The sequence below is a fragment of the Amblyomma americanum genome, chromosome 6 (assembly GCF_052857255.1).
Source record: "Amblyomma americanum isolate KBUSLIRL-KWMA chromosome 6, ASM5285725v1, whole genome shotgun sequence".
Classification (NCBI taxonomy): Eukaryota; Metazoa; Arthropoda; class Arachnida; order Ixodida; family Ixodidae; genus Amblyomma; species Amblyomma americanum.
In genome coordinates, this window is record NC_135502.1 from 81,831,443 (window position 1) to 81,855,739 (window position 24,297).

At 47.4% G+C, this 24,297-nt stretch overlaps 58 non-coding genes across 58 annotated transcripts; all 58 read left to right on the plus strand.

Moving 5' to 3' along the window:
* Window positions 1-57: 57 nt before the first annotated feature.
* On the plus strand, window positions 58-129 carry TRNAT-CGU (transfer RNA threonine (anticodon CGU)). Its single transcript has one exon. It is a non-coding gene; the product is annotated as a tRNA-Thr (tRNA).
* Window positions 130-271: 142 nt separating this feature from the next.
* On the plus strand, window positions 272-343 carry TRNAT-CGU (transfer RNA threonine (anticodon CGU)). The gene has a single exon. It is a non-coding gene; the product is annotated as a tRNA-Thr (tRNA).
* A 142-nt stretch (window positions 344-485) lies between these two features.
* On the plus strand, window positions 486-557 carry TRNAT-UGU (transfer RNA threonine (anticodon UGU)). Its single transcript has one exon. It is a non-coding gene; the product is annotated as a tRNA-Thr (tRNA).
* Window positions 558-699: 142 nt separating this feature from the next.
* TRNAT-UGU (transfer RNA threonine (anticodon UGU)) lies at window positions 700-771 on the plus strand. Its single transcript has one exon. It is a non-coding gene; the product is annotated as a tRNA-Thr (tRNA).
* Window positions 772-913: 142 nt separating this feature from the next.
* On the plus strand, window positions 914-985 carry TRNAT-UGU (transfer RNA threonine (anticodon UGU)). The gene has a single exon. It is a non-coding gene; the product is annotated as a tRNA-Thr (tRNA).
* A 141-nt stretch (window positions 986-1,126) lies between these two features.
* Window positions 1,127-1,198, plus strand: TRNAT-UGU (transfer RNA threonine (anticodon UGU)). Its single transcript has one exon. It is a non-coding gene; the product is annotated as a tRNA-Thr (tRNA).
* A 141-nt stretch (window positions 1,199-1,339) lies between these two features.
* TRNAT-UGU (transfer RNA threonine (anticodon UGU)) lies at window positions 1,340-1,411 on the plus strand. Its single transcript has one exon. It is a non-coding gene; the product is annotated as a tRNA-Thr (tRNA).
* Window positions 1,412-1,553: 142 nt separating this feature from the next.
* TRNAT-CGU (transfer RNA threonine (anticodon CGU)) lies at window positions 1,554-1,625 on the plus strand. The gene has a single exon. It is a non-coding gene; the product is annotated as a tRNA-Thr (tRNA).
* A 142-nt stretch (window positions 1,626-1,767) lies between these two features.
* Window positions 1,768-1,839, plus strand: TRNAT-CGU (transfer RNA threonine (anticodon CGU)). Its single transcript has one exon. It is a non-coding gene; the product is annotated as a tRNA-Thr (tRNA).
* Window positions 1,840-1,981: 142 nt separating this feature from the next.
* On the plus strand, window positions 1,982-2,053 carry TRNAT-CGU (transfer RNA threonine (anticodon CGU)). The gene has a single exon. It is a non-coding gene; the product is annotated as a tRNA-Thr (tRNA).
* A 142-nt stretch (window positions 2,054-2,195) lies between these two features.
* TRNAT-UGU (transfer RNA threonine (anticodon UGU)) lies at window positions 2,196-2,267 on the plus strand. Its single transcript has one exon. It is a non-coding gene; the product is annotated as a tRNA-Thr (tRNA).
* Window positions 2,268-2,408: 141 nt separating this feature from the next.
* Window positions 2,409-2,480, plus strand: TRNAT-UGU (transfer RNA threonine (anticodon UGU)). Its single transcript has one exon. It is a non-coding gene; the product is annotated as a tRNA-Thr (tRNA).
* A 5,058-nt stretch (window positions 2,481-7,538) lies between these two features.
* On the plus strand, window positions 7,539-7,610 carry TRNAT-UGU (transfer RNA threonine (anticodon UGU)). Its single transcript has one exon. It is a non-coding gene; the product is annotated as a tRNA-Thr (tRNA).
* Window positions 7,611-9,159: 1,549 nt separating this feature from the next.
* On the plus strand, window positions 9,160-9,231 carry TRNAT-CGU (transfer RNA threonine (anticodon CGU)). Its single transcript has one exon. It is a non-coding gene; the product is annotated as a tRNA-Thr (tRNA).
* Window positions 9,232-9,373: 142 nt separating this feature from the next.
* TRNAT-CGU (transfer RNA threonine (anticodon CGU)) lies at window positions 9,374-9,445 on the plus strand. The gene has a single exon. It is a non-coding gene; the product is annotated as a tRNA-Thr (tRNA).
* Window positions 9,446-9,587: 142 nt separating this feature from the next.
* On the plus strand, window positions 9,588-9,659 carry TRNAT-CGU (transfer RNA threonine (anticodon CGU)). Its single transcript has one exon. It is a non-coding gene; the product is annotated as a tRNA-Thr (tRNA).
* Window positions 9,660-9,801: 142 nt separating this feature from the next.
* Window positions 9,802-9,873, plus strand: TRNAT-CGU (transfer RNA threonine (anticodon CGU)). Its single transcript has one exon. It is a non-coding gene; the product is annotated as a tRNA-Thr (tRNA).
* Window positions 9,874-10,015: 142 nt separating this feature from the next.
* On the plus strand, window positions 10,016-10,087 carry TRNAT-CGU (transfer RNA threonine (anticodon CGU)). Its single transcript has one exon. It is a non-coding gene; the product is annotated as a tRNA-Thr (tRNA).
* Window positions 10,088-10,229: 142 nt separating this feature from the next.
* TRNAT-CGU (transfer RNA threonine (anticodon CGU)) lies at window positions 10,230-10,301 on the plus strand. Its single transcript has one exon. It is a non-coding gene; the product is annotated as a tRNA-Thr (tRNA).
* Window positions 10,302-10,443: 142 nt separating this feature from the next.
* On the plus strand, window positions 10,444-10,515 carry TRNAT-UGU (transfer RNA threonine (anticodon UGU)). Its single transcript has one exon. It is a non-coding gene; the product is annotated as a tRNA-Thr (tRNA).
* Window positions 10,516-10,657: 142 nt separating this feature from the next.
* On the plus strand, window positions 10,658-10,729 carry TRNAT-CGU (transfer RNA threonine (anticodon CGU)). The gene has a single exon. It is a non-coding gene; the product is annotated as a tRNA-Thr (tRNA).
* A 141-nt stretch (window positions 10,730-10,870) lies between these two features.
* Window positions 10,871-10,942, plus strand: TRNAT-CGU (transfer RNA threonine (anticodon CGU)). The gene has a single exon. It is a non-coding gene; the product is annotated as a tRNA-Thr (tRNA).
* A 141-nt stretch (window positions 10,943-11,083) lies between these two features.
* Window positions 11,084-11,155, plus strand: TRNAT-CGU (transfer RNA threonine (anticodon CGU)). Its single transcript has one exon. It is a non-coding gene; the product is annotated as a tRNA-Thr (tRNA).
* A 355-nt stretch (window positions 11,156-11,510) lies between these two features.
* On the plus strand, window positions 11,511-11,582 carry TRNAT-CGU (transfer RNA threonine (anticodon CGU)). The gene has a single exon. It is a non-coding gene; the product is annotated as a tRNA-Thr (tRNA).
* Window positions 11,583-12,152: 570 nt separating this feature from the next.
* TRNAT-CGU (transfer RNA threonine (anticodon CGU)) lies at window positions 12,153-12,224 on the plus strand. The gene has a single exon. It is a non-coding gene; the product is annotated as a tRNA-Thr (tRNA).
* A 356-nt stretch (window positions 12,225-12,580) lies between these two features.
* TRNAT-CGU (transfer RNA threonine (anticodon CGU)) lies at window positions 12,581-12,652 on the plus strand. The gene has a single exon. It is a non-coding gene; the product is annotated as a tRNA-Thr (tRNA).
* A 142-nt stretch (window positions 12,653-12,794) lies between these two features.
* Window positions 12,795-12,866, plus strand: TRNAT-CGU (transfer RNA threonine (anticodon CGU)). Its single transcript has one exon. It is a non-coding gene; the product is annotated as a tRNA-Thr (tRNA).
* A 142-nt stretch (window positions 12,867-13,008) lies between these two features.
* On the plus strand, window positions 13,009-13,080 carry TRNAT-CGU (transfer RNA threonine (anticodon CGU)). Its single transcript has one exon. It is a non-coding gene; the product is annotated as a tRNA-Thr (tRNA).
* Window positions 13,081-13,435: 355 nt separating this feature from the next.
* TRNAT-CGU (transfer RNA threonine (anticodon CGU)) lies at window positions 13,436-13,507 on the plus strand. Its single transcript has one exon. It is a non-coding gene; the product is annotated as a tRNA-Thr (tRNA).
* Window positions 13,508-13,649: 142 nt separating this feature from the next.
* Window positions 13,650-13,721, plus strand: TRNAT-CGU (transfer RNA threonine (anticodon CGU)). Its single transcript has one exon. It is a non-coding gene; the product is annotated as a tRNA-Thr (tRNA).
* Window positions 13,722-13,863: 142 nt separating this feature from the next.
* On the plus strand, window positions 13,864-13,935 carry TRNAT-CGU (transfer RNA threonine (anticodon CGU)). Its single transcript has one exon. It is a non-coding gene; the product is annotated as a tRNA-Thr (tRNA).
* A 142-nt stretch (window positions 13,936-14,077) lies between these two features.
* On the plus strand, window positions 14,078-14,149 carry TRNAT-CGU (transfer RNA threonine (anticodon CGU)). The gene has a single exon. It is a non-coding gene; the product is annotated as a tRNA-Thr (tRNA).
* Window positions 14,150-14,291: 142 nt separating this feature from the next.
* On the plus strand, window positions 14,292-14,362 carry TRNAT-CGU (transfer RNA threonine (anticodon CGU)). Its single transcript has one exon. It is a non-coding gene; the product is annotated as a tRNA-Thr (tRNA).
* Window positions 14,363-14,504: 142 nt separating this feature from the next.
* TRNAT-CGU (transfer RNA threonine (anticodon CGU)) lies at window positions 14,505-14,576 on the plus strand. Its single transcript has one exon. It is a non-coding gene; the product is annotated as a tRNA-Thr (tRNA).
* A 356-nt stretch (window positions 14,577-14,932) lies between these two features.
* Window positions 14,933-15,004, plus strand: TRNAT-CGU (transfer RNA threonine (anticodon CGU)). The gene has a single exon. It is a non-coding gene; the product is annotated as a tRNA-Thr (tRNA).
* A 355-nt stretch (window positions 15,005-15,359) lies between these two features.
* On the plus strand, window positions 15,360-15,431 carry TRNAT-CGU (transfer RNA threonine (anticodon CGU)). Its single transcript has one exon. It is a non-coding gene; the product is annotated as a tRNA-Thr (tRNA).
* A 142-nt stretch (window positions 15,432-15,573) lies between these two features.
* On the plus strand, window positions 15,574-15,645 carry TRNAT-CGU (transfer RNA threonine (anticodon CGU)). The gene has a single exon. It is a non-coding gene; the product is annotated as a tRNA-Thr (tRNA).
* Window positions 15,646-15,998: 353 nt separating this feature from the next.
* Window positions 15,999-16,071, plus strand: TRNAT-CGU (transfer RNA threonine (anticodon CGU)). The gene has a single exon. It is a non-coding gene; the product is annotated as a tRNA-Thr (tRNA).
* A 140-nt stretch (window positions 16,072-16,211) lies between these two features.
* On the plus strand, window positions 16,212-16,283 carry TRNAT-CGU (transfer RNA threonine (anticodon CGU)). The gene has a single exon. It is a non-coding gene; the product is annotated as a tRNA-Thr (tRNA).
* A 141-nt stretch (window positions 16,284-16,424) lies between these two features.
* TRNAT-CGU (transfer RNA threonine (anticodon CGU)) lies at window positions 16,425-16,496 on the plus strand. Its single transcript has one exon. It is a non-coding gene; the product is annotated as a tRNA-Thr (tRNA).
* A 357-nt stretch (window positions 16,497-16,853) lies between these two features.
* TRNAT-CGU (transfer RNA threonine (anticodon CGU)) lies at window positions 16,854-16,925 on the plus strand. The gene has a single exon. It is a non-coding gene; the product is annotated as a tRNA-Thr (tRNA).
* Window positions 16,926-17,066: 141 nt separating this feature from the next.
* On the plus strand, window positions 17,067-17,138 carry TRNAT-CGU (transfer RNA threonine (anticodon CGU)). The gene has a single exon. It is a non-coding gene; the product is annotated as a tRNA-Thr (tRNA).
* A 142-nt stretch (window positions 17,139-17,280) lies between these two features.
* On the plus strand, window positions 17,281-17,352 carry TRNAT-CGU (transfer RNA threonine (anticodon CGU)). Its single transcript has one exon. It is a non-coding gene; the product is annotated as a tRNA-Thr (tRNA).
* Window positions 17,353-17,496: 144 nt separating this feature from the next.
* Window positions 17,497-17,568, plus strand: TRNAT-CGU (transfer RNA threonine (anticodon CGU)). Its single transcript has one exon. It is a non-coding gene; the product is annotated as a tRNA-Thr (tRNA).
* A 570-nt stretch (window positions 17,569-18,138) lies between these two features.
* TRNAT-CGU (transfer RNA threonine (anticodon CGU)) lies at window positions 18,139-18,210 on the plus strand. Its single transcript has one exon. It is a non-coding gene; the product is annotated as a tRNA-Thr (tRNA).
* Window positions 18,211-18,352: 142 nt separating this feature from the next.
* TRNAT-CGU (transfer RNA threonine (anticodon CGU)) lies at window positions 18,353-18,424 on the plus strand. Its single transcript has one exon. It is a non-coding gene; the product is annotated as a tRNA-Thr (tRNA).
* A 998-nt stretch (window positions 18,425-19,422) lies between these two features.
* On the plus strand, window positions 19,423-19,494 carry TRNAT-CGU (transfer RNA threonine (anticodon CGU)). Its single transcript has one exon. It is a non-coding gene; the product is annotated as a tRNA-Thr (tRNA).
* A 140-nt stretch (window positions 19,495-19,634) lies between these two features.
* TRNAT-CGU (transfer RNA threonine (anticodon CGU)) lies at window positions 19,635-19,706 on the plus strand. Its single transcript has one exon. It is a non-coding gene; the product is annotated as a tRNA-Thr (tRNA).
* A 141-nt stretch (window positions 19,707-19,847) lies between these two features.
* TRNAT-CGU (transfer RNA threonine (anticodon CGU)) lies at window positions 19,848-19,919 on the plus strand. Its single transcript has one exon. It is a non-coding gene; the product is annotated as a tRNA-Thr (tRNA).
* Window positions 19,920-20,061: 142 nt separating this feature from the next.
* On the plus strand, window positions 20,062-20,133 carry TRNAT-CGU (transfer RNA threonine (anticodon CGU)). The gene has a single exon. It is a non-coding gene; the product is annotated as a tRNA-Thr (tRNA).
* A 142-nt stretch (window positions 20,134-20,275) lies between these two features.
* TRNAT-CGU (transfer RNA threonine (anticodon CGU)) lies at window positions 20,276-20,347 on the plus strand. The gene has a single exon. It is a non-coding gene; the product is annotated as a tRNA-Thr (tRNA).
* Window positions 20,348-20,489: 142 nt separating this feature from the next.
* Window positions 20,490-20,561, plus strand: TRNAT-CGU (transfer RNA threonine (anticodon CGU)). Its single transcript has one exon. It is a non-coding gene; the product is annotated as a tRNA-Thr (tRNA).
* A 142-nt stretch (window positions 20,562-20,703) lies between these two features.
* On the plus strand, window positions 20,704-20,776 carry TRNAT-CGU (transfer RNA threonine (anticodon CGU)). Its single transcript has one exon. It is a non-coding gene; the product is annotated as a tRNA-Thr (tRNA).
* Window positions 20,777-21,360: 584 nt separating this feature from the next.
* TRNAT-CGU (transfer RNA threonine (anticodon CGU)) lies at window positions 21,361-21,432 on the plus strand. Its single transcript has one exon. It is a non-coding gene; the product is annotated as a tRNA-Thr (tRNA).
* A 358-nt stretch (window positions 21,433-21,790) lies between these two features.
* TRNAT-CGU (transfer RNA threonine (anticodon CGU)) lies at window positions 21,791-21,862 on the plus strand. Its single transcript has one exon. It is a non-coding gene; the product is annotated as a tRNA-Thr (tRNA).
* A 355-nt stretch (window positions 21,863-22,217) lies between these two features.
* On the plus strand, window positions 22,218-22,289 carry TRNAT-CGU (transfer RNA threonine (anticodon CGU)). Its single transcript has one exon. It is a non-coding gene; the product is annotated as a tRNA-Thr (tRNA).
* Window positions 22,290-22,645: 356 nt separating this feature from the next.
* Window positions 22,646-22,716, plus strand: TRNAT-CGU (transfer RNA threonine (anticodon CGU)). Its single transcript has one exon. It is a non-coding gene; the product is annotated as a tRNA-Thr (tRNA).
* Window positions 22,717-23,938: 1,222 nt separating this feature from the next.
* Window positions 23,939-24,013, plus strand: TRNAT-UGU (transfer RNA threonine (anticodon UGU)). Its single transcript has one exon. It is a non-coding gene; the product is annotated as a tRNA-Thr (tRNA).
* Window positions 24,014-24,297: the final 284 nt, after the last annotated feature.

The following is a 24,297-nucleotide window of genomic DNA, read 5'->3' on the forward strand; positions in this document are numbered from 1 at the left end:
ACCGAGAGGCGCGAGCACTTCCCTAATGTCTGATCTGGAGGAGCTGCTGTAAGAAGCACCGCTATAGCTCAGTGGCAGAGCGCTGGTCTCGTAAACCAGCGGTCGTGAGTTCAATCCTCACTGGCGGCTGAAGCCTGACCACTTATTTTATTTTGTTAGGTAAACATGAGTGTGCTAATTAATGCGATGGGATAGAAATCCATATTCAATATGCACCGAGAGGCGCGAGCACTTCCCTAATGTCTGATCTGGAGGAGCTGCTGTAAGAAGCGCCGCTATAGCTCAGTGGCAGAGCGCTGGTCTCGTAAACCAGCGGTCGTGAGTTCAATCCTCACTGGCGGCTGAAGCCTGACCACTTATTTTATTTTGTTAGGTAAACATGAGTGTGCTAATTAATGCGATGGGATAGAAATCCATATTCAATATGCACCGAGAGGCGCGAGCGCTTCCCTAATGTCTGATCTGAAGGAGCTGCTGTAAGAAGCGCCGCTATAGCTCAGTGGCAGAGCGCTGGTCTTGTAAACCAGCGGTCGCGAGTTCAATCCTCACTGGCGGCTGAAGCCTGACCACTTTTTTTATTTTGTTAGGTAAACATGAGTGTGCTAATTAATGCGATGAGATAGAAATCCATATTCAATATGCACCGAGAGGCGCGAGCGCTTCCCTAATGTCTGATCTGAAGGAGCTGCTGTAAGAAGCGCCGCTATAGCTCAGTGGCAGAGCGCTGGTCTTGTAAACCAGCGGTCGTGAGTTCAATCCTCTCTGGCGGCTGAAGCCTGACCACTTTTTTTATTTTGTTAGGTAAACATGAGTGTGCTAATTAATGCGATGAGATAGAAATCCATATTCAATATGCACCGAGAGGCACGAGCGCTTCCCTAATGTCTGATCTGGAGGAGCTGCTGTAAGAAGCGCCGCTATAGCTCAGTGGCAGAGCGCTGGTCTTGTAAACCAGCGGTCGTGAGTTCAATCCCCACTGGCGGCTGAAGCCTGACCACTTTTTTATTTTGTTAGGTAAACATGAGTGTGCTAATTAATGCGTTGAGATAGAAATCCATATTCAATATGCACCGAGAGGCGCGAGCGCTTCCCTAATGTCTGATCTGAAGGAGCTGCTGTAAGAAGCGCCGCTATAGCTCAGTGGCAGAGCGCTGGTCTTGTAAACCAGCGGTCGTGAGTTCAATCCTCACTGGCGGCTGAAGCCTGACCACTTTTTTATTTTGTTAGGTAAACATGAGTGTGCTAATTAATGCGATGAGATAGAAATCCATATTCAATATGCACCGAGAAGCGCGAGCGCTTCCCTAATGTATGATCTGAAGGAGCTGCTGTAAGAAGCGCCGCTATAGCTCAGTGGCAGAGCGCTGGTCTTGTAAACCAGCGGTCGTGAGTTCAATCCTCACTGGCGGCTGAAGCCTGACCACTTTTTTTATTTTGTTAGGTAAACATGAGTGTGCTAATTAATGCGATGAGATAGAAATCCATATTAAATATGCACCGAGAGGCGCGAGCGCTTCCCTAATGTCTGATCTGAAGGAGCTGCTGTAAGAAGCGCCGCTATAGCTCAGTGGCAGAGCGCTGGTCTCGTAAACCAGCGGTCGTGAGTTCAATCCTCACTGGCGGCTGAAGCCTGACCACTTTTTTTATTTTGTTAGGTAAACATGAGTGTGCTAATTAATGCGATGAGAGAGAAATCCATATTCAATATGCACCGAGAGGCGCGAGCGCTTCCCTAATGTCTGATCTGGAGGAGCTGCTGTAAGAAGCGCCGCTATAGCTCAGTGGCAGAGCGCTGGTCTCGTAAACCAGCGGTCGTGAGTTCAATCCTCACTGGCGGCTGAAGCCTGACCACTTATTTTATTTTGTTAGGTAAACATGAGTGTGCTAAATAATGCCATGAGATAGAAATCCATATTCAATATGCACCGAGAGGCGCGAGCGCTTCCCTAATGTCTGATCTGGAGGAGCTGCTGTAAGAAGCGCCGCTATAGCTCAGTGGCAGAGCGCTGGTCTCGTAAACCAGCGGTCGTGAGTTCAATCCTCACTGGCGGCTGAAGCCTGACCACTTATTTTATTTTGTTAGGTAAACATGAGTGTGCTAATTAATGCCATGAGATAGAAATCCATATTCAATATGCACCGAGAGGCGCGAGCGCTTCCCTAATGTCTGATCTGAAGGAGCTGCTGTAAGGAGCGCCGCTATAGCTCAGTGGCAGAGCGCTGGTCTTGTAAACCAGCGGTCGTGAGTTCAATCCTCACTGGCGGCTGAAGCCTGACCACTTTTTTATTTTGTTAGGTAAACATGAGTGTGCTAATTAATGCGATGAGATAGAAATCCATATTCAATATGCACCGAGAGGCGCGAGCGCTTCCCTAATGTCTGATCTGAAGGAGCTGCTGTAAGAAGCGCCGCTATAGCTCAGTGGCAGAGCGCTGGTCTTGTAAACCAGCGGTCGTGAGTTCAATCCTCACTGGCGGCTGAAGCCTGACCACTTTTTTTATTTTGTTAGGTAAACATGAGTGTGCTAATTAATGCGATGAGATAGAAATCCATATTCAATATGCACCGAGAGGCGCGAGCGCTTCCCTAATGTCTGATCTGAAGGAGCTGCTGTAAGAAGCGCCACTATAGCTCAGGGGGATTCGACTTCCGGCCACCGAGCGTGACGGACGTGCGATTACGGGCTCCGTTGGAGCAGCTACAGCGGTCATGTCTGGCCGCGGAAACAGGGCTTTTGCCTCGGATGAAGAGTATCAGGTGATTCTGCCTACCCTTCCTACAGGACGTGTTGTGTTGAACACAGTTTTTTTGCACGCTGACGTGCGGGCCCGTCCTTATCGGGTCGAAGATTTCAGGGATGCGCTGGCTCAGCTGATGCTGCTCCCCGAGGTTATCGCCTTGGGGGCGTATCGCATGAGCCATGTATGGGCTGTTACTTTCGCGAGTGCTGAGGCGGTGACGAAAATTCTTTCTGCCGGAGACCTGAAAGTCAAGGACCGCCGCTGTCTCGTCATCGACCCGGCAAACCAGGACGTTCGCGTCAAGCTGCACTGGCTGCTGCACAACGTGCCCGACGAAGACGTGAGGGTAGCCTTTGCTCCGTACGGCAAGGTGAGCGAAGTTTCTAAGGAGCGGTGGCGCGTCCAGGGTGTCGCCAGCAAGGGGTCGACGACACGCTTGGTTTCATTGAAAATGAACCCTGGCGTGAAGCTGGAAGACCTCCCTCACGAAGTCAGGGTTGGCGGTGAGCTGGCTCTCGTGGTTGTACCGGGCAGAGCTCCGCTGTGTCTGCGCTGCCACGGTACTGGGCACATTCGCCGTGAGTGCAAGGTTCCACGATGCGGCGCCTGTCGTCGCTACGGGCACGAAGAAAGCAGCTGCGTACGCACGTACGCGAGTGCTGCCGTCCCAGTCAACACTGACATTTCGTCCGAACTTGTCATGGACGAGGCTGACGCGGAAGACGCTGCAGCAGAGGCAGGGGACAGCGGGGAGAAGGCCCCTGCTGTGCCCCCTACGGAGATATCCACAAGCGTAGAGGAGCCCAGCAGTAAGCGGCAGCAACAGGCAGCGCAGCCTGCAGAAGTCAAGGCGCCAACGGACGAAGTCTTGAGCGGTGGGGCGTCAGCTCCCGTCGTTCCCCAGCATGGTGACAGCATGGAAGTGTCACATGCATCAACCAGCAACCAAGCAGGGAAGCGACCGCACGAGCACAGTGCGAATGGAGAGCCCAAAGTGAGCGAAGGCGACGAGCCGCCGCAGAAGACTGTTGGTGTCAGGCGACCGACGTTGAACCGCGGCCGAATGTACAGGCCGATCAACGAGCGGCGGCTAAGCCGCCGCCTTAGTTGGAGTGAGTGCCCTGTGAGTGGTTTCTGTGGGCGTGAGATGGCCTTTTTCGGTAACAGACTGCATGGGCTGATTTTCCAGTCCATACGCAAGAGGCACTTGTGCAAGAGACTTTGGATTACCGGCACCGCACCCATCGAGCACCTCAGATTATGCAAGTCACCCGCACCGTCGCCTTGTGTCCCGAGGTATGCACCATATGGCTCCTGTACCTAAACTAGATGGCTACTACACCTCTTAGAGCGTTGCGCATTGCAACAATTAATGTCAGGGGACTGGCTTCCAAGAAGCGTCAGTACCAGCTAAGCCGGCTGTTCGTTGATAATGACCTAGACATAATAGCCGTACAGGAGACGAAAGTCGAAAGACAGGAACAGGCGGACCTTATGGTGCAGCCTTTTACGGCACGCTACAATGTTTGTGTGTGCCATTCTTCTGGCACATCGGGCGGTTGTGCTGTATTTATTAGGAATTCTCTGGGGATTGTCGAGCAGAATTTAACTGTGTGTCAAACTGGCCGTTTGGTTGTAGTGGATTTTTTTTATTGCAATTTGCTATGGAGAGTCATATGCGTGTATGCTCCTAACAGGGAGAACGAGCGCAAGGAATTTTTTGAGCGCGTTGAACAATATGTGTGCTGTGAGCGGTTAATTGTGCTTTTGGGCGACTTTAACTGCGTTTGTAAAGCAGAGGATAGAATTACAAAAAGACTCCTTCGTGACAAAAGTGCGGAATTGTTGAATTCGATTGTGCAAGAAAATGGTTTAGATGATGTTGCTGAAGTTCTTTCGGTAGCGCCGCATTTTACTCACTTCCAGGGTGAAAGTCACGCGAGACTTGACAGAGCGTATGTGTCACTTGATCTGATTCCTTTGTGCAATAGCTACGAGGTAAAACACATGTCTTTTACCGACCACAGCTTAGTTACGTTTACCCTGGGGAACAAAGACAAGAAATCTCGTTTCTCGTGGGACCTCTGGAAGTTTAACGCACAATTACTCGAGGATGAAAGCTTTGGCATTAAAGTTAATGAATGCATTAAAGCATTGCTATCAGCAGAGCCTGGGAACTGGGTAATTAGGTGGGAAGATTTCAAAGAACAAGTGAAAATAAACGCGATTGAAAGGGCAAGCATCATATGCCACGATAAACGTGTTAAAGAAAAAGAACTACATTGCCAACTTGACTTGCTCGTAAGCCTGGAAAGTTCCCAGCCGGGAAGATATAAGAAAGAAATAAGAGATACAAAAAGTAAACTTGAGATTATCGAAAAAGACAAGTATACAGCTGCCATGATACGGGCCCGTGCTGAACGTCTCTGGCTTGACCAAGTACCTACTAAACGCTCGCTTAGTGACGAAAAGAAGTACGCGACTCAGAACGAAGTAAGACAAATCAGGTACAGAAACGAGGTAACGAATGATAGCAAAGTGATTCAGTTGGCGTTTGTTGAGCAGTATCGAGAATTGCTTGGGCGGCGACGGCTTGAAGAAGAGGGGTTTGCAAACACGTTCTTGTCCCGAATGCCAAAACTAGGAGACGATATAAAACAAGGGCTGGAGGTACCAATCAGCGTAAGCGAAGTGGGAAGAGCAATCGAAGAGCTGAGTGCCGGAAAATCTCCCGGTCCTGACGGCTTAGGTAGTGAATTTTATAAGAAGTTCAAAGCCGAACTCACCCAAGCTCTCCACTGCGTCTTCACCGAAATTTATGAGACAAAGAAAATGCCACCATCATTTAAAACAGCACACGTGGTTTTAATACCCAAGAGTGAGGACCAGGCTAAACTTCTGTCCGTTGGGGCTTATCGGCCGATAAGCCTAACCAACGTTGACTATAAAGTGTTTATGAAGATTCTTGCCAACAGACTGCAAAAGGTCATAAAGGACCTTGTAGGGCCCCACCAAACGTGCGGTATTAAAGGTCGCACCATTGGAACAAATGTGCACATTGCCAGAACTGTTCTTGAATGCTGCGATGCCTTCGGGGGCCGAGTTGCCATGATACAGCTTGACCTTGCAAAGGCCTCCGATCGAGTGTCGCACGACATTCTTTTCGCCATTCTAGAATATGCCAACGTCGGCTCTGTGATAATACAAGGTGTACAGATGGCGTACGACAACTGTGTTACCCGAATTATAGTGAACAAACAGCTGACTGAACCTGTACCTGTGTGTTCTTCGGTCAGGCAGGGTTGCCCGCTCTCGCCTTTGCTCTTTGCGATCTACCTTGAGCCTTTTCTGTTATCACTGTTGCACAATGATGGGATCTGCGGTTTCACTCTTCTGTCGGCGCAAGTAAAAGTGCTTGCTTACGCTGATGATATTGCTGTTTTTTGCGCGGATCAAGAAAGCGTTAAAGAAGTTGTGAAAGTTGCGGGGGAATATTGCAAAAAGACTGGGTCCGAAATTAACTTGGATAAGTGCATAGGTTTTTGGCACGGTGATTGGGACAGCACACCTGCCGTGTTTGCTAACATGAAATGGACGACCGCCCCTGCGAAGTACTTGGGGGTACCCTTGGAGCACTATAAAAGCAGTACGGAGTTGTGGGGTGAGATAACGCAGAGTGCAAGGAGAAAAGCGGATGGCTGGAAAGGACGTGACCTTTCTGTTTTCGCGCGCGCAAGTGTGTGCAATGTATTTTTAATAGCCAGAATTTGGTATATATTGCAGTTCGTGCTCATTACCCGAGCAAACCTGCAGAAGCTGCATAGAGTGTTTGCTGTCTTTATTTGGAGCTCAAATTGGGAGCGAACAAGTCGAGTTAATCTGTTCCTTCCGGTCAAAAGGGGCGGCCTTGGTCTTTCTAATTTGTTTCTGAAGCAAGTTGTCTCAAGATTTTTGTTTCTACGTGATCAAACCGATCCCTTGTTGCGCACAATGTTGCAGGTGCGCTTAGGCAACGTGTTGCCGGAATTTGTTGTGTCCAGTTACCCGGCCACGAATCGTGCTGTAACAGGTTTTTTGCGTGAAGTTGTGGCAGCCTTTCGCACTTTGAGCGCTCACTTTTCTACACAGTATCTATCTGCTGTACCCAGGAAAAAACTGTACAAAGATTTGCTAGATATATTTATACCTACTCCCTTATACCGTTCCTTTTGCTGCGGAGGCCCAGGCAAAGATGTGTTAAAGCGAGTTAAGAAGATGCCGGTAAGACCGACTGTCAAATCCTTTTTCTTTAAACTTCATACCGGTACCCTTCCTGTGAAAACATGGCTAAACGATAAAGGCATTTTTGTGCCCTGGACCACCGACTGCATACTCTGCAAAAAACCCGAGACCATCGAACATGTGTTTATCGACTGCTGGGACCCGGTTTTCCACTGGGACATCTTGCAAAGAACATTGAAGAAAGAACTACCTGTAACTCCTTATGGCATCCGGTTTCTACCTATAGAAAGTGAGGAGGTTCCTTACGACATGTTTATGCTACTGGGCCTCCACAGCATCTGGAAAACGAGAATGGCGGCCAGGCACGCCGACGCAAATGTGCGAGCAGTGAGAGAAAACTTTATAGAAAGTGCAGTTTTCCTGAGAGATGTTCTCCGCAGTCAACCCCAGCCGCCGGACTGGGTGGCAGTTATGGATGAACTGATTAACATGAAAAAGTTTTAACCCATTGTCTCGGCCAAAGTGTGGCTAGAGATTTTTATGTATTGTTTACCGGTAATAAAGAAAAAAAAAGCGCCGCTATAGCTCAGTGGCAGAGCGCTGCTCTTGTAAACCAGCGGTCGTGAGTTCAATCCTCACTGGCAGCTGAAGCCTGACCACTTTTTTTATTTTGTTAGGTAAACATGAGTGTGCTAATTAATGCGATGAGATAGAAATCCATATTCAATATGCACCGAGAGGCGCGAGCGCTTCCCTAATGTCTGATCTGAAGGAGCTGCTGTAAGAAGCGCCGCTATAGCTCAGTGGCCCGAGTTCGAAATGGAGGACTCAGTTTGTCACATTTGTTTTTGAGGCAGGTTGTCAATCGGTATTTATTTCTTCGGGACGTTAAGCACCCGTTTCTACACACTGTCTGTCAACTTCGCCTGGGGAAGCACTTGCCTAATATGGTTGTCTCTGCTGGCAGTATGCCCGGTGGAGTGCATGGTTTTCTACGCGAAGTTGTGGTTTCATGTAGGTTTTTGATGGCGCGGTATTCACTGCAATACCTGAGTGAAGTCAACCGGAAAAAACTGTATAAAGACCTCTGTAGTGTGGTTCTCCCCGTGCCTTTATATCGGTCCCTTTACAGGGAAGGTATAGGTAACAAGGTACTAAAGCGTGTTAAGGCAATGTTAGTCCCGTCTGGTGTTAAGACTTTCTTTTTCAAATTACACACTGGAACTCTGACTGTCAAACCGTGGATGGCTGAAAAAGGTTTTTTTGTTCCCTGGGGTACTCACTGTATAATATGCAGAAAGGAGGAGACAATTGAGCATGTGTTCCTTGAATGCTGGGATGCTGTGTTCCTTTGGGATGTGCTTCAGCGCACAATCAAAAAAGAATTTCCGCTTGATGGGTACGGAATTCGCTACTTGCCAATTGAAAGTGATGACGGTACCCCATTTGATTTGATCATGCTAATAGCCCTACACAGTATTTGGAAATGCAGAATGGCAGTAAGGCACGCCGATCTCGATGCAAGACCGGCACGTCAATATTTCAAAGAAAGCATAAGCAACTTTGTTCAGGAGAAAAAGATGCTGGAATGTAGTCCAGAGTGGCTGTCACGTGTTGAGTTATTATTGGCGATGAAGGAATTTTAGCATGAGCGTGACCGCACAAGCTGAGCGGCCGTTGTTTTAACAAAGATGTTGATTGTGTTTTAGTGCTCATGTATGAATATGTGCTTTTTTTTTCATGTGGGTCAAAATACCGGCAATAAAGAAAAAAAAATAGCTCAGTTGCAGAGCGCTGGTCTTGTAAACCAGCGGTCGTGAGGTCAATCCTCACTGGCGGCTGAAGACTGACCACTTTTTTATTTTGTTAGGTAAACATGAGTGTGCTAATTATTTCGATGAGATAGAAATCCATATTCAATATGCACCGAGAGGCGCGAGCGCTACCCTAATGTCTAATCTGAAGGAGCTGCTGTAAGAAGCGCCGCTACAGATCAGTGGCAGAGCGCTGCTCTCGTAAACCAGCGGTCGTGAGTTCAATCCTCACTGGCGGCTGAAGACTGACCACTTTTTTTATTTTGTTAGGTAAACATGAGTGTGCTAATTAATGCGATGAGATAGAAATCCATATTCAATATGCACCGAGAGGCGCGAGCGCTTCCCTAATGTCTGATCTGAAGGAGCTGCTGTAAGAAGCGCCGCTATAGCTCAGTGGCAGAGCGCTGGTCTCGTAAACCAGCGGTCGTGAGTTCAATCCTCACTGGCGGCTGAAGACTGACCACTTTTTTTATTTTGTTAGGTAAACATGAATGTGCTAATTAATGCGATGAGATAGAAATCTATATTCAATATGCACCGAGAGGCGCGAGCGCTTCCCTAATGTCTGATCTGAAGGAGCTGCTGTAAGAAGCGCCGCTATAGCTCAGTGGCAGAGCGCTGGTCTCGTAAACCAGCGGTCGTGAGTTCAATCCTCACTGGCGGCTGAAGACTGACCACTTTTTTTATTTTGTTAGGTAAACATGAATGTGCTAATTAATGCGATGAGATAGAAATCTATATTCAATATGCACCGAGAGGCGCGAGCGCTTCCCTAATGTCTGATCTGAAGGAGCTGCTGTAAGAAGCGCCGCTATAGCTCAGTGGCAGAGCGCTGGTCTCGTAAACCAGCGGTCGTGAGTTCAATCCTCACTGGCGGCTGAAGACTGACCACTTTTTTTATTTTGTTAGGTAAACATGAATGTGCTAATTAATGCGATGAGATAGAAATCTATATTCAATATGCACCGAGAGGCGCGAGCGCTTCCCTAATGTCTGATCTGAAGGAGCTGCTGTAAGAAGCGCCGCTATAGCTCAGTGGCAGAGCGCTGGTCTCGTAAACCAGCGGTCGTGAGTTCAATCCTCACTGGCGGCTGAAGACTGACCACTTTTTTTATTTTGTTAGGTAAACATGAATGTGCTAATTAATGCGATGAGATAGAAATCCATATTCAATATGCACCGAGAGGCGCGAGCGCTTCCCTAATGTCTGATCTGAAGGAGCTGCTGTAAGAAGCGCCGCTATAGCTCAGTGGCAGAGCGCTGGTCTCGTAAACCAGCGGTCGTGAGTTCAATACTCACTGGCGGCTGAAGACTGACCACTTTTTTTATTTTGTTAGGTAAACATGAGTGTGCTAATTAATGCGATGAGATAGAAATCCATATTCTATATGCACCGAGAGGCGCGAGCGCTTCCCTAATGTCTGATCTGAAGGAGCTGCTGTAAGAAGCGCCGCTATAGCTCAGTGGCAGAGCGCTGGTCTCGTAAACCAGCGGTCGTGAGTTCAATCCTCACTGGCGGCTGAAGACTGACCACTTTTTTTATTTTGTTAGGTAAACATGAATGTGCTAATTAATGCGATGAGATAGAAATCTATATTCAATATGCACCGAGAGGCGCGAGAGCTTCCCTAATGTCTGATCTGAAGGAGCTGCTGTAAGAAGCGCCGCTATAGCTCAGTGGCAGAGCGCTGGTCTTGTAAACCAGCTTGCGTGAGTTCAATCCTCACTGGCGGCTGAAGACTGACCACTTTTTTTATTTTGTTAGGTAAACATGAGTGTGCTAATTAATGCGATGAGATAGAAATCTATATTCAATATGCACCGAGAGGCGCGAGAGCTTCCCTAATGTCTGATCTGAAGGAGCTGCTGTAAGAAGCGCCGCTATAGCTCAGTGGCAGAGCGCTGGTCTCGTAAACCAGTTTGCGTGAGTTCAATCCTCACTGGCGGCTGAAGACTGACCACTTTTTTATTTTGTTAGGTAAACATGAGTGTGCTAATTAATGCGATGAGATAGAAATCCATATTCAATATGCACCGAGAGGCGTGAGAGCTTCCCTAATGTCTGATCTGAAGGAGCTGCTGTAAGAAGCGCCGCTATAGCTCAGTGGCAGAGCGCTGGTCTCGTAAACCAGCTTGCGTGAGTTCAATCCTCACTGGCGGCTGAAGACTGACCACTTTTTTATTTTGTTAGGTAAACATGAGTGTGCTAATTAATGCGATGAGATAGAAATCCATATTCAATATGCACCGAGAGGCGCGAGAGCTTCCCTAATGTCTGATCTGAAGGAGCTGCTGTAAGAAGCGCCGCTATAGCTCAGTGGCAGAGCGCTGGTCTCGTAAACCAGCTTGCGTGAGTTCAATCCTCACTGGCGGCTGAAGACTGACCACTTTTTTATTTTGTTAGGTAAACATGAGTGTGCTAATTAATGCGATGAGATAGAAATCCATATTCAATATGCACCGAGAGGCGCGAGAGCTTCCCTAATGTCTGATCTGAAGGAGCTGCTGTAAGAAGCGCCGCTATAGCTCAGTGGCAGAGCGCTGGTCTCGTAAAACAGCTTGCGTGAGTTCAGTCCTCACTGGCGGCTGAAGACTGACCACTTTTTTTATTTTGTTAGGTAAACATGAGTGTGCTAATTAATGCGATGAGATAGAAATCCATATTCAATATGCACCGAGAGGCGCGAGAGCTTCCCTAATGTCTGATCTGAAGGAGCTGCTGTAAGAAGCGCCGCTATAGCTCAGTGGCAGAGTGCTGGTCTCGTAAACCAGCTTGCGTGAGTTCAATCCTCACTGGCGGCTGAAGACTGACCACTTTTTTTATTTTGTTAGGTAAACATGAGTGTGCTAATTAATGCGATGAGATAGAAATCCATATTCAATATGCACCGAGAGGCGCGAGAGCTTCCCTAATGTCTGATCTGAAGGAGCTGCTGTAAGAAGCGCCGCTATAGCTCAGTGGCAGAGCGCTGGTCTCGTAAAACAGCTTGCGTGAGTTCAATCCTCACTGGCGGCTGAAGACTGACCACTTTTTTTATTTTGTTAGGTAAACATGAGTGTGCTAATTAATGCGATGAGATAGAAATCCATATTCAATATGCACCGAGAGGCGCGAGAGCTTCCCTAATGTCTGATCTGAAGGAGCTGCTGTAAGAAGCGCCGCTATAGCTCAGTGGCAGAGCGCTGGTCTCGTAAAACAGCTTGCGTGAGTTCAATCCTCACTGGCGGCTGAAGACTGACCACTTTTTTTATTTTGTTAGGTAAACATGAGTGTGCTAATTAATGCGATGAGATAGAAATCCATATCCAATATGCACCGAGAGGCGCGAGAGCTTCCCTAATGTCTGATCTGAAGGAGCTGCTGTAAGAAGCGCCGCTATAGCTCAGTGGCAGAGCGCTGGTCTCGTAAACCAGCTTGCGTGAGTTCAATCCTCACTGGCGGCTGAAGACTGACCACTTTTTTTATTTTGTTAGGTAAACATGAGTGTGCTAATTAATGCGATGAGATAGAAATCCATATTCAATATGCACCGAGAGGCGCGAGAGCTTCCCTAATATCTGATCTGAAGGAGCTGCTGTAAGAAGCGCCGCTATAGCTCAGTGGCAGAGCGCTGGTCTCGTAAACCACCTTGCGTGAGTTCAATCCTCACTGGCGGCTGAAGACTGACCACTTTTTTTATTTTGTTAGGTAAACATGAGTGTGCTAATTAATGCGATGAGATAGAAATCCATATTCAATATGCACCGAGAGGCGCGAGAGCTTCCCTAATGTCTGATCTGAAGGAGCTGCTGTAAGAAGCGCCGCTATAGCTCAGTGGCAGAGCGCTGGTCTCGTAAACCAGCGGTCGTGAGTTCAATCCTCACTGGCGGCTGAAGACTGACCACTTTTTTTATTTTGTTAGGTAAACATGAGTGTGCTAATTAATGCGATGAGATAGAAATCCATATTCAATATGCACCGAGAGGCGCGAGAGCTTCCCTAATGTCTGATCTGAAGGAGCTGCTGTAAGAAGCGCCGCTATAGCTCAGTGGCAGAGCGCTGGTCTCGTAAACCAGCTTGCGTGAGTTCAATCCTCACTGGCGGCTGAAGACTGACCACTTTTTTTATTTTGTTAGGTAAACATGAGTGTGCTAATTAATGCGATGAGATAGAAATCCACATTCAATATGCACCGAGAGGCGCGAGCGCTTCCCTAATGTCTGATCTGAAGGAGCTGCTGTAAGAAGCGCCGCTATAGCTCAGTGGCAGAGCGCTGGTCTCGTAAACCAGCGGTCGTGAGTTCAATCCTCACTGGCGGCTGAAGACTGACCACTTTTTTTATTTTGTTAGGTAAACATGAGTGTGCTAATTAATGCGATGAGATAGAAATCCATATTCAATATGCACCGAGAGGCGCGAGAGCTTCCCTAATGTCTGATCTGAAGGAGCTGCTGTAAGAAGCGCCGCTATAGCTCAGTGGCAGAGCGCTGGTCTCGTAAACCAGCTGTCGTGAGTTCAATCTCACTGGCGGCTGAAGACTGACCACTTTTTTTATTTTGTTAGGTAAACATGAGTGTGCTAATTAATGCGATGAGATAGAAATCCATATTCAATATGCACCGAGAGGCGCGAGAGCTTCCCTAATGTCTGATCTGAAGGAGCTGCTGTAAGAAGCGCCGCTATAGCTCAGTGGCAGAGCGCTGGTCTCGTAAACCAGCTTGCGTGAGTTCAATCCTCACTGGCGGCTGAAGACTGACCACTTTTTTTATTTTGTTAGGTAAACATGAGTGTGCTAATTAATGCGATGAGATAGAAATCCATATTCAATATGCACCGAGAGGCGCGAGAGCTTCCCTAATGTCTGATCTGAAGGAGCTGCTGTAAGAAGCGCCGCTATAGCTCAGTGGCAGAGCGCTGGTCTCGTAAACCAGCTTGCGTGAGTTCAATCCTCACTGGCGGCTGAAGACTGACCACTTTTTTTATTTTGTTAGGTAAACATGAGTGTGCTAATTAATGCGATGAGATAGAAATCCACATTCAATATGCACCGAGAGGCGCGAGCGCTTCCCTAATGTCTGATCTGAAGGAGCTGCTGTAAGAAGCGCCGCTATAGCTCAGTGGCAGAGCGCTGGTCTCGTAAACCAGCGGTCGTGAGTTCAATCCTCACTGGCGGCTGAAGACTGACCACTTTTTTTATTTTGTTAGGTAAACATGAGTGTGCTAATTAATGCGATGAGATAGAAATCCATATTCAATATGCACCGAGAGGCGCGAGAGCTTCCCTAATGTCTGATCTGAAGGAGCTGCTGTAAGAAGCGCCGCTATAGCTCAGTGGCAGAGCGCTGGTCTCGTAAACCAGCGGTCGTGAGTTCAATCCTCACTGGCGGCTGAAGACTGACCACTTTTTTTATTTTGTTAGGTAAACATGAGTGTGCTAATTAATGCGATGAGATAGAAATCCATATTCAATATGCACCGAGAGGCGCGAGAGCTTCCCTAATGTCTGATCTGAAGGAGCTGCTGTAAGAAGCGCCGCTATAGCTCAGTGGCAGAGCGCTGGTCTCGTAAACCAGCGGTCGTGAGTTCAATCTCACTGGCGGCTGAAGACTGACCACTTTTTTTATTTTGTTAGGTAAACATGAGTGTGCTAATTAATGCGATGAGATAGAAATCCATATTCAATATGCACCGAGAGGCGCGAGAGCTTCCCTAATGTCTGATCTGAAGGAGCTGCTGTAAGAAGCGCCGCTATAGCTCAGTGGCAGAGCGCTGGTCTCGTAAACCAGCTTGCGTGAGTTCAATCCTCACTGGCGGCTGAAGACTGACCACTTTTTTTATTTTGTTAGGTAAACATGAGTGTGCTAATTAATGCGATGAGATAGAAATCCATATTCAATATGCACCGAGAGGCGCGAGAGCTTCCCTAATATCTGATCTGAAGGAGCTGCTGTAAGAAGCGCCGCTATAGCTCAGTGGCAGAGCGCTGGTCTCGTAAACCACCTTGCGTGAGTTCAATCCTCACTGGCGGCTGAAGACTGACCACTTTTTTTATTTTGTTAGGTAAACATGAGTGTGCTAATTAATGCGATGAGATAGAAATCCATATTCAATATGCACCGAGAGGCGCGAGAGCTTCCCTAATGTCTGATCTGAAGGAGCTGCTGTAAGAAGCGCCGCTATAGCTCAGTGGCAGAGCGCTGGTCTCGTAAACCAGCGGTCGTGAGTTCAATCCTCACTGGCGGCTGAAGACTGACCACTTTTTTTATTTTGTTAGGTAAACATGAGTGTGCTAATTAATGCGATGAGATAGAAATCCATATTCAATATGCACCGAGAGGCGCGAGAGCTTCCCTAATGTCTGATCTGAAGGAGCTGCTGTAAGAAGCGCCGCTATAGCTCAGTGCAGAGCGCTGGTCTCGTAAACCACCTTGCGTGAGTTCAATCCTCACTGGCGGCTGAAGACTGACCACTTTTTTTATTTTGTTAGGTAAACATGAATGTGCTAATTAATGCGATGAGATAGAAATCTATATTCAATATGCACCGAGAGGCGCGAGCGCTTCCCTAATGTCTGATCTGAAGGAGCTGCTGTAAGAAGCGCCGCTATAGCTCAGTGGCAGAGCGCTGGTCTCGTAAACCAGCGGTCGTGAGTTCAATCCTCACTGGCGGCTGAAGACTGACCACTTTTTTTATTTTGTTAGGTAAACATGAGTGTGCTAATTAATGCGATGAGATAGAAATCCATATTCTATATGCACCGAGAGGCGCGAGCGCTTCCCTAATGTCTGATCTGAAGGAGCTGCTGTAAGAAGCGCCGCTATAGCTCAGTGGCAGAGCGCTGGTCTCGTAAACCAGCGGTCGTGAGTTCAATCCTCACTGGCGGCTGAAGACTGACCACTTTTTTTATTTTGTTAGGTAAACATGAATGTGCTAATTAATGCGATGAGATAGAAATCTATATTCAATATGCACCGAGAGGCGCGAGAGCTTCCCTAATGTCTGATCTGAAGGAGCTGCTGTAAGAAGCGCCGCTATAGCTCAGTGGCAGAGCGCTGGTCTGTAAACCAGCTTGCGTGAGTTCAATCCTCACTGGCGGCTGAAGACTGACCCACTTTTTTATTTTGTTAGGTAAACATGAGTGTGCTAATTAATGCGATGAGATAGAATCATATTCAATATGCACCGAGAGGCGCGAGAGCTTCCCTAATGTCTGATCTGAAGGAGCTGCTGTAAGAAGCGCCGCTATAGCTCAGTGGCAGAGCGCTGGTCTCGTAAACCAGCTTTGCGTGAGTTCAATCCTCACTGGCGGCTGAAGACTGACCACTTTTTTATTTTGTTAGGTAACATGAGTGTGCTAATTAATGCGATGAGATAGAAATCCATATTCAATATGCACCGAGAGGCGCGAGAGCTTCCCTAATGTCTGATCTGAAGGAGCTGCTGTAAGAAGCGCCGCTATAGCTCAGTGGCAGAGCGCTGGTCTCGTAAACCAGCTTGCGTGAGTTCAATCCTCACTGGCGGCTGAAGACTGACCACTTTTTTATTTTGTTAGGTAAACATGAGTGTGCTAATTAATGCGATGAGATAGAAATCCATATTCAATATGCACCGAGAGGCGCGAGAGCTTCCCTAATGTCTGATCTGAAGGAGCTGCTGTAAGAAGCGCCGCTATAGCTCAGTGGCAGAGCGCTGGTCTCGTAAACCAGCTTGCGTGAGTTCAATCCTCACTGGCGGCTGAAGACTGACCACTTTTTTATTTTGTTAGGTAAACATGAGTGTGCTAATTAATGCGATGAGATAGAAATCCATATTCAATATGCACCGAGAGGCGCGAGAGCTTCCCTAATGTCTGATCTGAAGGAGCTGCTGTAAGAAGCGCCGCTATAGCTCAGTGGCAGAGCGCTGGTCTCGTAAAACAGCTTGCGTGAGTTCAGATCCTCACTGGCGGCTGAAGACTGACCACTTTTTTTATTTTGTTAGGTAAACATGAGTGTGCTAATTAATGCGATGAGATAGAAATCCATATTCAATATGCACCGAGAGGCGCGAGAGCTTCCCTAATGTCTGATCTGAAGGAGCTGCTGTAAGAAAGCGCCGCTATAGCTCAGTGGCAGAGTGCTGGTCTCGTAAACCAGCTTGCGTGAGTTCAATCCTCACTGGCGGCTGAAGACTGACCACTTTTTTATTTTGTTAGGTAAACATGAGTGTGCTAATTAATGCGATGAGATAGAAATCCATATTCAATATGCACCGAGAGGCGCGAGAGCTTCCCTAATGTCTGATCTGAAGGAGCTGCTGTAAGAAGCGCCGCTATAGCTCAGTGGCAGAGCGCTGGTCTCGTAAACCAGCTTGCGTGAGTTCAATCCTCACTGGCGGCTGAAGACTGACCACTTTTTTTATTTTTGTTAGGTAAACATGAGTGTGCTAATTAATGCGATGAGATAGAAATCCATATTCAATATGCACGAGAGGCGCGAGAGCTTCCCTAATGTCTGATCTGAAGGAGCTGCTGTAAGAAGCGCCGCTATAGCTCAGTGGCAGAGCGCTGGTCTCGTAAACCAGCTTGCGTGAGTTCAATCCTCACTGGCGGCTGAAGACTGACCACTTTTGTTTTATTTTGTTAGGTAAACATGAGTGTGCTAATTAATGCGATGAGATAGAAATCCATATTCAATATGCACCGAGAGGCGCGAGAGCTTCCCTAATGTCTGATCTGAAGGAGCTGCTGTAAGAAGCGCCGCTATAGCTCAGTGGCAGAGCGCTGGTCTCGTAAACCAGCTTGCGTGAGTTCAATCCTCACTGGCGGCTGAAGACTGACCACTTTTTTTATTTTGTTAGGTAAACATGAGTGTGCTAATTAATGCGATGAGATAGAAATCCATATTCAATATGCACCGAGAGGCGCGAGAGCTTCCCTAATGTCTGATCTGAAGGAGCTGCTGTAAGAAGCGCCGCTATAGCTCAGTGGCAGAGCGCTGGTCTCGTAAAACAAGCTTGCGTGAGTTCAATCCTCACTGGCGCTGAAGACTGACCACTTTTTTTTATTTTGTTAGGTAAACATGAGTGTGCTAATTAATGCGATGAGATAGAAATCCATATTCAATATGCACCGAGAGGCGCGAGAGCTTCCCTAATGTCTGATCTGAAGGAGCTGCTGTAAGAAGCGCCGCTATAGCTCAGTGGCAGAGCGCTGGTCTCGTAAACAGCTTGCGTGAGTTCAATCCTCACTGGCGGCTGAAGACTGACCACTTTTTTTATTTTGTTAGGTAAACATGAGTGTGCTAATTAATGCGATGAGATAGAAATCCATATTCAATATGCACCGAGAGGCGCGAGAGCTTCCCTAATGTCTGATCTGAAGGAGCTGCTGTAAGAAGCGCCGCTATAGCTCAGTGGCAGAGCGCTGGTCTCGTAAACCAGCTTGCGTGAGTTCAATCCTCACTGGCGGCTGAAGACTGACCACTTTTTTTATTTTGTTAGGTAAACATGAGTGTGCTAATTAATGCGATGAGATAGAAATCCACATTCAATATGCACCGAGAGGCGCGAGAGCTTCCCTAATGTCTGATCTGAAGGAGCTGCTGTAAGAAGCGCCGCTATAGCTCAGTGGCAGAGCGCTGGTCTCGTAAACCAGCTTGCGTGAGTTCAATCCTCACTGGCGGCTGAAGACTGACCACTTTTTTATTTTGTTAGGTAAACATGAGTGTGCTAATTAATGCGATGAGATAGAAATCCATATTCAATATGCACCGAGAGGCGCGAGAGCTTCCCTAATGTCTGATCTGAAGGAGCTGCTGTAAGAAGCGCCGCTATAGCTCAGTGGCAGAGCGCTGGTCTCGTAAACAGCTTGCGTGAGTTCAGTCCTCACTGGCGGCTGAAGACTGACCACTTTTTTTATTTTGTTAAGGTAAACATGAGTGTGCTAATTAATGCGATGAGATAGAAATCCATATTCAATATGCACCGAGAGGCGCGAGAGCTTCCCTAATGTCTGATCTGAAGGAGCTGCTGTAAGAAGCGCCGCTATAGCTCAGTGGCAGAGCGCTGGTCTCGTAAAACAGCTTGCGTGAGTTCAATCCTCACTGGCGGCTGAAGACTGACCACTTTTTTTATTTTGTTAGGTAAACATGAGTGTGCTAATTAATGCGATGAGATAGAAATCCATATTCAATATGCACCGAGAGGCGCGAGAGCTTCCCTAATGTCTGATCTGAAGGAGCTGCTGTAAGAAGCGCCGCTATAGCTCAGTGGCAGAGCGCTGGTCTCGTAAAACAGCTTGCGTGAGTTCAATCCTCACTGGCGGCTGAAGACTGACCACTTTTTTTTATTTTGTTAGGTAAACATGAGTGTGCTAATTAATGCGATGAGATAGAAATCCATATTCAATATGCACCGAGAGGCGCGAGAGCTTCCCTAATGTCTGATCTGAAGGAGCTGCTGTAAGAAGCGCCGCTATAGCTCAGTGGCAGAGCGCTGGTCTCGTAAAACAGCTTGCGTGAGTTCAATCCTCACTGGCGGCTGAAGACTGACCACTTTTTTTATTTTGTTAGGTAAACATGAGTGTGCTAATTAATGCGATGAGATAGAAATCCATATTCAATATGCACCGAGAGGCGCGAGAGCTTCCCTAATGTCTGATCTGAAGGAGCTGCTGTAAGAAGCGCCGCTATAGCTCAGTGGCAGAGCGCTGGTCTCGTAAACCAGCTTGCGTGAGTTCAATCCTCACTGGCGGCTGAAGACTGACCACTTTTTTTATTTTGTTAGGTAAACATGAGTGTGCTAATTAATGCGATGAGATAGAAATCCATATTCAATATGCACGAGAGGCGCGAGAGCTTCCTAATGTCTGATCTGAAGGAGCTGCTGTAAGAAGCGCCGCTATAGCTCAGTGGCAGAGCGCTGGTCTCGTAAACCAGCTTGCGTGAGTTCAATCCTCACTGGCGGCTGAAGACTGACCACTTTTTTTTATTTTGTAGGTAAACATGAGTGTGCTAATTAATGCGATGAGATAGAAATCCATATTCAATATGCACCGAGAGGCGCGAGAGCTTCCTAATGTCTGATCTGAAGGAGCTGCTGTAAGAAGCGCCGCTATAGCTCAGTGGCAGAGCGCTGGTCTCGTAAACCAGCTTGCGTGAGTTCAATCCTCACTGGCGGCTGAAGACTGACCACTTTTTTTATTTTGTTAGGTAAACATGAGTGTGCTAATTAATGCGATGAGATAGAAATCCATATTCAATATGCACCGAGAGGCGCGAGAGCTTCCCTAATGTCTGATCTGAAGGAGCTGCTGTAAGAAGCGCCGCTATAGCTCAGTGGCAGAGCGCTGGTCTCGTAAACCAGCTTGCGTGAGTTCAATCCTCACTGGCGGCTGAAGACTGACCACTTTTTTTATTTTGTTAGGTAAACATGAGTGTGCTAATTAATGCGATGAGATAGAAATCCATATTCAATATGCACCGAGAGGCGCGAGAGCTTCCCTAATGTCTGATCTGAAGGAGCTGCTGTAAGAAGCGCCGCTATAGCTCAGTGGCAGAGCGCTGGTCTCGTAAACCAGCTTGCGTGAGTTCAATCCTCACTGGCGGCTGAAGACTGACCACTTTTTTTATTTTGTTAGGTAAACATGAGTGTGCTAATTAATGCGATGAGATAGAAATCCATATTCAATATGCACCGAGAGGCGCGAGAGCTTCCCTAATGTCTGATCTGAAGGAGCTGCTGTAAGAAGCGCCGCTATAGCTCAGTGGCAGAGCGCTGGTCTCGTAAACCAGCTTGCGTGAGTTCAATCCTCACTGGCGGCTGAAGACTGACCACTTTTTTTATTTTGTTAGGTAAACATGAGTGTGCTAATTAATGCGATGAGATAGAAATCCATATTCAATATGCACCGAGAGGCGCGAGAGCTTCCCTAATGTCTGATCTGAAGGAGCTGCTGTAAGAAGCGCCGCTATAGCTCAGTGGCAGAGCGCTGGTCTCGTAAACCAGCTTGGCGTGAGTTCAATCCTCACTGGCGGCTGAAGACTGACCACTTTTTTTATTTTGTTAGGTAAACATGAGTGTGCTAATTTATGCGATGAGATAGAAATCCATATTCAATATGCACCGAGAGGCGCGAGAGCTTCCCTAATGTCTGATCTGAAGGAGCTGCTGTAAGAAGCGCCGCTATAAGCTCAGTGGCAGAGCGCTGGTCTCGTAAACCAGCTTGCGTGAGTTCAATCCTCACTGGCGGCTGAAGACTGACCACTTTTTTTATTTTGTTAGGTAAACATGAGTGTGCTAATTAATGCGATGAGATAGAAATCCATATTCAATATGCACCGAGAGGCGCGAGAGCTTCCCTAATGTCTGATCTGAAGGAGCTGCTGTAAGAAGCGCCGCTATAGCTCAGTGGCAGAGCGCTGGTCTCGTAAACCCAGCTTGCGTGAGTTCAATCCTCACTGGCGGCTGAAGTCTGACCACTTTCTATCTTCTGGATTTATTTTGTTAGGTAAACATGAGTGTGCTAATTAATGCGATGAGATAGAAATCCATATTCAATATGCACCGAGAGGCGCGAGAGCTTTCCCTAATCTCTGATCTGAAGGAGCTGCTGTAAGAAGCGCCGCTATAGCTCAGTGGCAGAGCGCTGGTCTCGTAAACCAGCTTGCGTGAGTTCAATCCTCACTGGCGGCTGAAGACTGACCACTTTTTTTATTTTGTTAGGTAAACATGAGTGTGCTAATTAATGCGATGAGATAGAAAATCCATATTCAATATGCACCGAGAGGCGCGAGCGCTTCCCTAATGTCTGATCTGAAGGAGCTGCTGTAAGAAGCGCCGCTATAGCTCAGTGGCAGAGCGCTTGGTCTCGTAAACCAGCTTGCGTGAGTTCAATCCTCACTGGCGGCTGAAGACTGACCACTTTTTTTATTTTGTTAGGTAAACATGAGTGTGCTAATTAATGCGATGAGATAGAAATCCATATTCAATATGCACCGAGAGGCGCGAGAGCTTCCCTAATGTCTGATCTGAAGGAGCTGCTGTAAGAAGCGCCGCTATAGCTCAGTGGCAGAGCGCTGGTCTCGTAAACCAGCTTGCGTGAGTTCAATCCTCACTGGCGGCTGAAGACTGACCACTTTTTTTATTTTGTTAGGTAAACATGAGTGTGCTAATTAATGCGATGAGATAGAAATCCATATTCAATATGCACCGAGAGGCGCGAGAGCTTCCTAATGTCTGATCTGAAGGAGCTGCTGTAAGAAGCGCCGCTATAGCTCAGTGCAGAGCGCTGGTCTCGTAAACCAGCTGTCGTGAGTTCAATCCTCACTGGCGGCTGAAGACTGACCACTTTTTTTATTTTGTTTAGGTAAACATGAGTGTGCTAATTAATGCGATGAGATAGAAATCCATATTCAATATGCACCGAGAGGCGCGAGAGCTTCCCTAATGTCTGATCTGAAGGAGCTGCTGTAAGAAGCGCCGCTATAGCTCAGTGGCAGAGCGCTGGTCTCGTAAACCAGCTTGCGTGAGTTCAATCCTCACTGGCGGCTGAAGACTGACCACTTTTTTTATTTTGTTAGGTAAACATGAGTGTGCTAATTAATGCGATGAGATAGAAATCCATATTCAATATGCACCGAGAGGCGCGAGAGCTTCCCCTAATGTCTGATCTGAAGGAGCTGCTGTAAGAAGCGCCGCTATAGCTCAGTGGCAGAGCGCTGGTCTCGTAACCACGTCGTGAGTTCAATCCTCACTGGCGGCTGAAGACTGACCACTTTTTTTTATTTTGTTAGGTAAACATGAGTGTGCTAATTAATGCGATGAGATAGAAAATCCATATTCAATATGCACCGAGAGGCGCGAGCGCTTCCCTAATGTCTGATCTGAAGGAGCTGCTGTAAGAAGCGCCGCTATAGCTCAGTGGCAGAGCGCTGGTCTCGTAAACCAGCTGCGTGAGTTCAATCCTCACTGGCGGCTGAAGACTGACCACTTTTTTTATTTTGTTAGGTAAACATGAGTGTGCTAATTAATGCGATGAGATAGAAATCCATATTCAATATGCACCGAGAGGCGCGAGAGCTTCCCTAATGTCTGATCTGAAGGAGCTGCTGTAAGAAGCGCCGCTATAGCTCAGTGGCAGAGCGCTGGTCTCGTAAACCAGCTTGCGTGAGTTCAATCCTCACTGCGGCTGCAGACTGAACTCACTTTTTTTATTTTCGTTAGGTAAACATGAGTGTGACTAATTAATGCGATGAGATAGAAATCCATATTCAATATGCACCGAGAGGCGCGAGAGCTTCCTAATGTCTGATCTGAGAGCTGCTGTAAGAAGCGCCGCTATAAGCTCAGTGGCAGAGCGCTGGTCTCGTAAACCAGCGGTCCGTGAGTTCAAATCCTCACTGGCGGCTGAAGACTGACCACTTTTTTTATTTTGTTAGGTAAACATGAGTGTGCTAATTAATGCGATGAGATAGAAAATCCATATTCAATATGCACCGAGAGGCGCGAGAGCTTCCCTAATGTTGATCTGAAGGAGCTGCTGTAAGAAGCGCCGCTATAGCTCAGTGGCAGAGCGCTGGTCTCGTAAACCACCTTGCGTGAGTTCAATCCTCACTGGCGGCTGAAGACTGACCACTTTTATTATTTTGTTAGGTAAACATGATGTGCTAATTAATGCGATGAGATAGAAATCTATATTCAATATGCACCGAGCAGGCGCGAGCAGCAATCCCTAATGTCTGATCTGAAGGAGCTGCTGTAAGAAGCGCCGCCTATAGCCTCAGTGCCAGAGCGCTAGGTCTGCAGAAACCAGCGGTCGTGAGTTCAATCCTCACTGGCAGGCTCGAAGACTGACCACTTTTTTTATTTCGTTAGGTAAACATGAGTGTGCTAACTTAATGCGATGAGATAGAAATCCATATTCTATATGCACGAGAGGCGCGAGCGCCTTCCCTAAAGTCTGATCTGAAGGAGCTGCTGTAAGAAAGAGCCGATATAGTGAGAGCCAGAGCCGCTGGTCTCGTAACCAGCGGTCGTGAGTTCAATCCTCACTGGCGGCTGAAGACTGACCACTTTTCTTTATTTTGTAGGTAAACATGATGTGCTAATTAATGCGATGAGATAGAAATCTATATTCAATATGCACCCGAGGCGCGAGAGCTTCCCTAATGTCTGATCCTGAAGAGCTGCTGTAAGAAGCGCCGCTATAGCTCAGTGGCAGAGCGCTAGGTCTTGTAAACCAGCTTGCGTGAGTTCACAATCCTCACTGGCGGCTGAGACTGACCACTTTTTTTATTTTGTCTAGGTAAACATGCCCCGAGATGTGCTAATTAATGCGATGAGATAGAAATCCATATTCAATATGCACCGAGAGGCGCGAGAGCTCCCTAATGTCTGATCTGAAGACTGCTGCCTGTAAGAAGCGCCGCTATAGCTCAGTTGCAGAGCGCTGAGTCTCGTAAACCACCTAGCGTGAGTTCAATCCTCACTGGCGGCTGAAGACTGACCCACTTTTTTTATTTTGTTAAGGTAAACATGAGTGTGCTAATTAATGCGAAT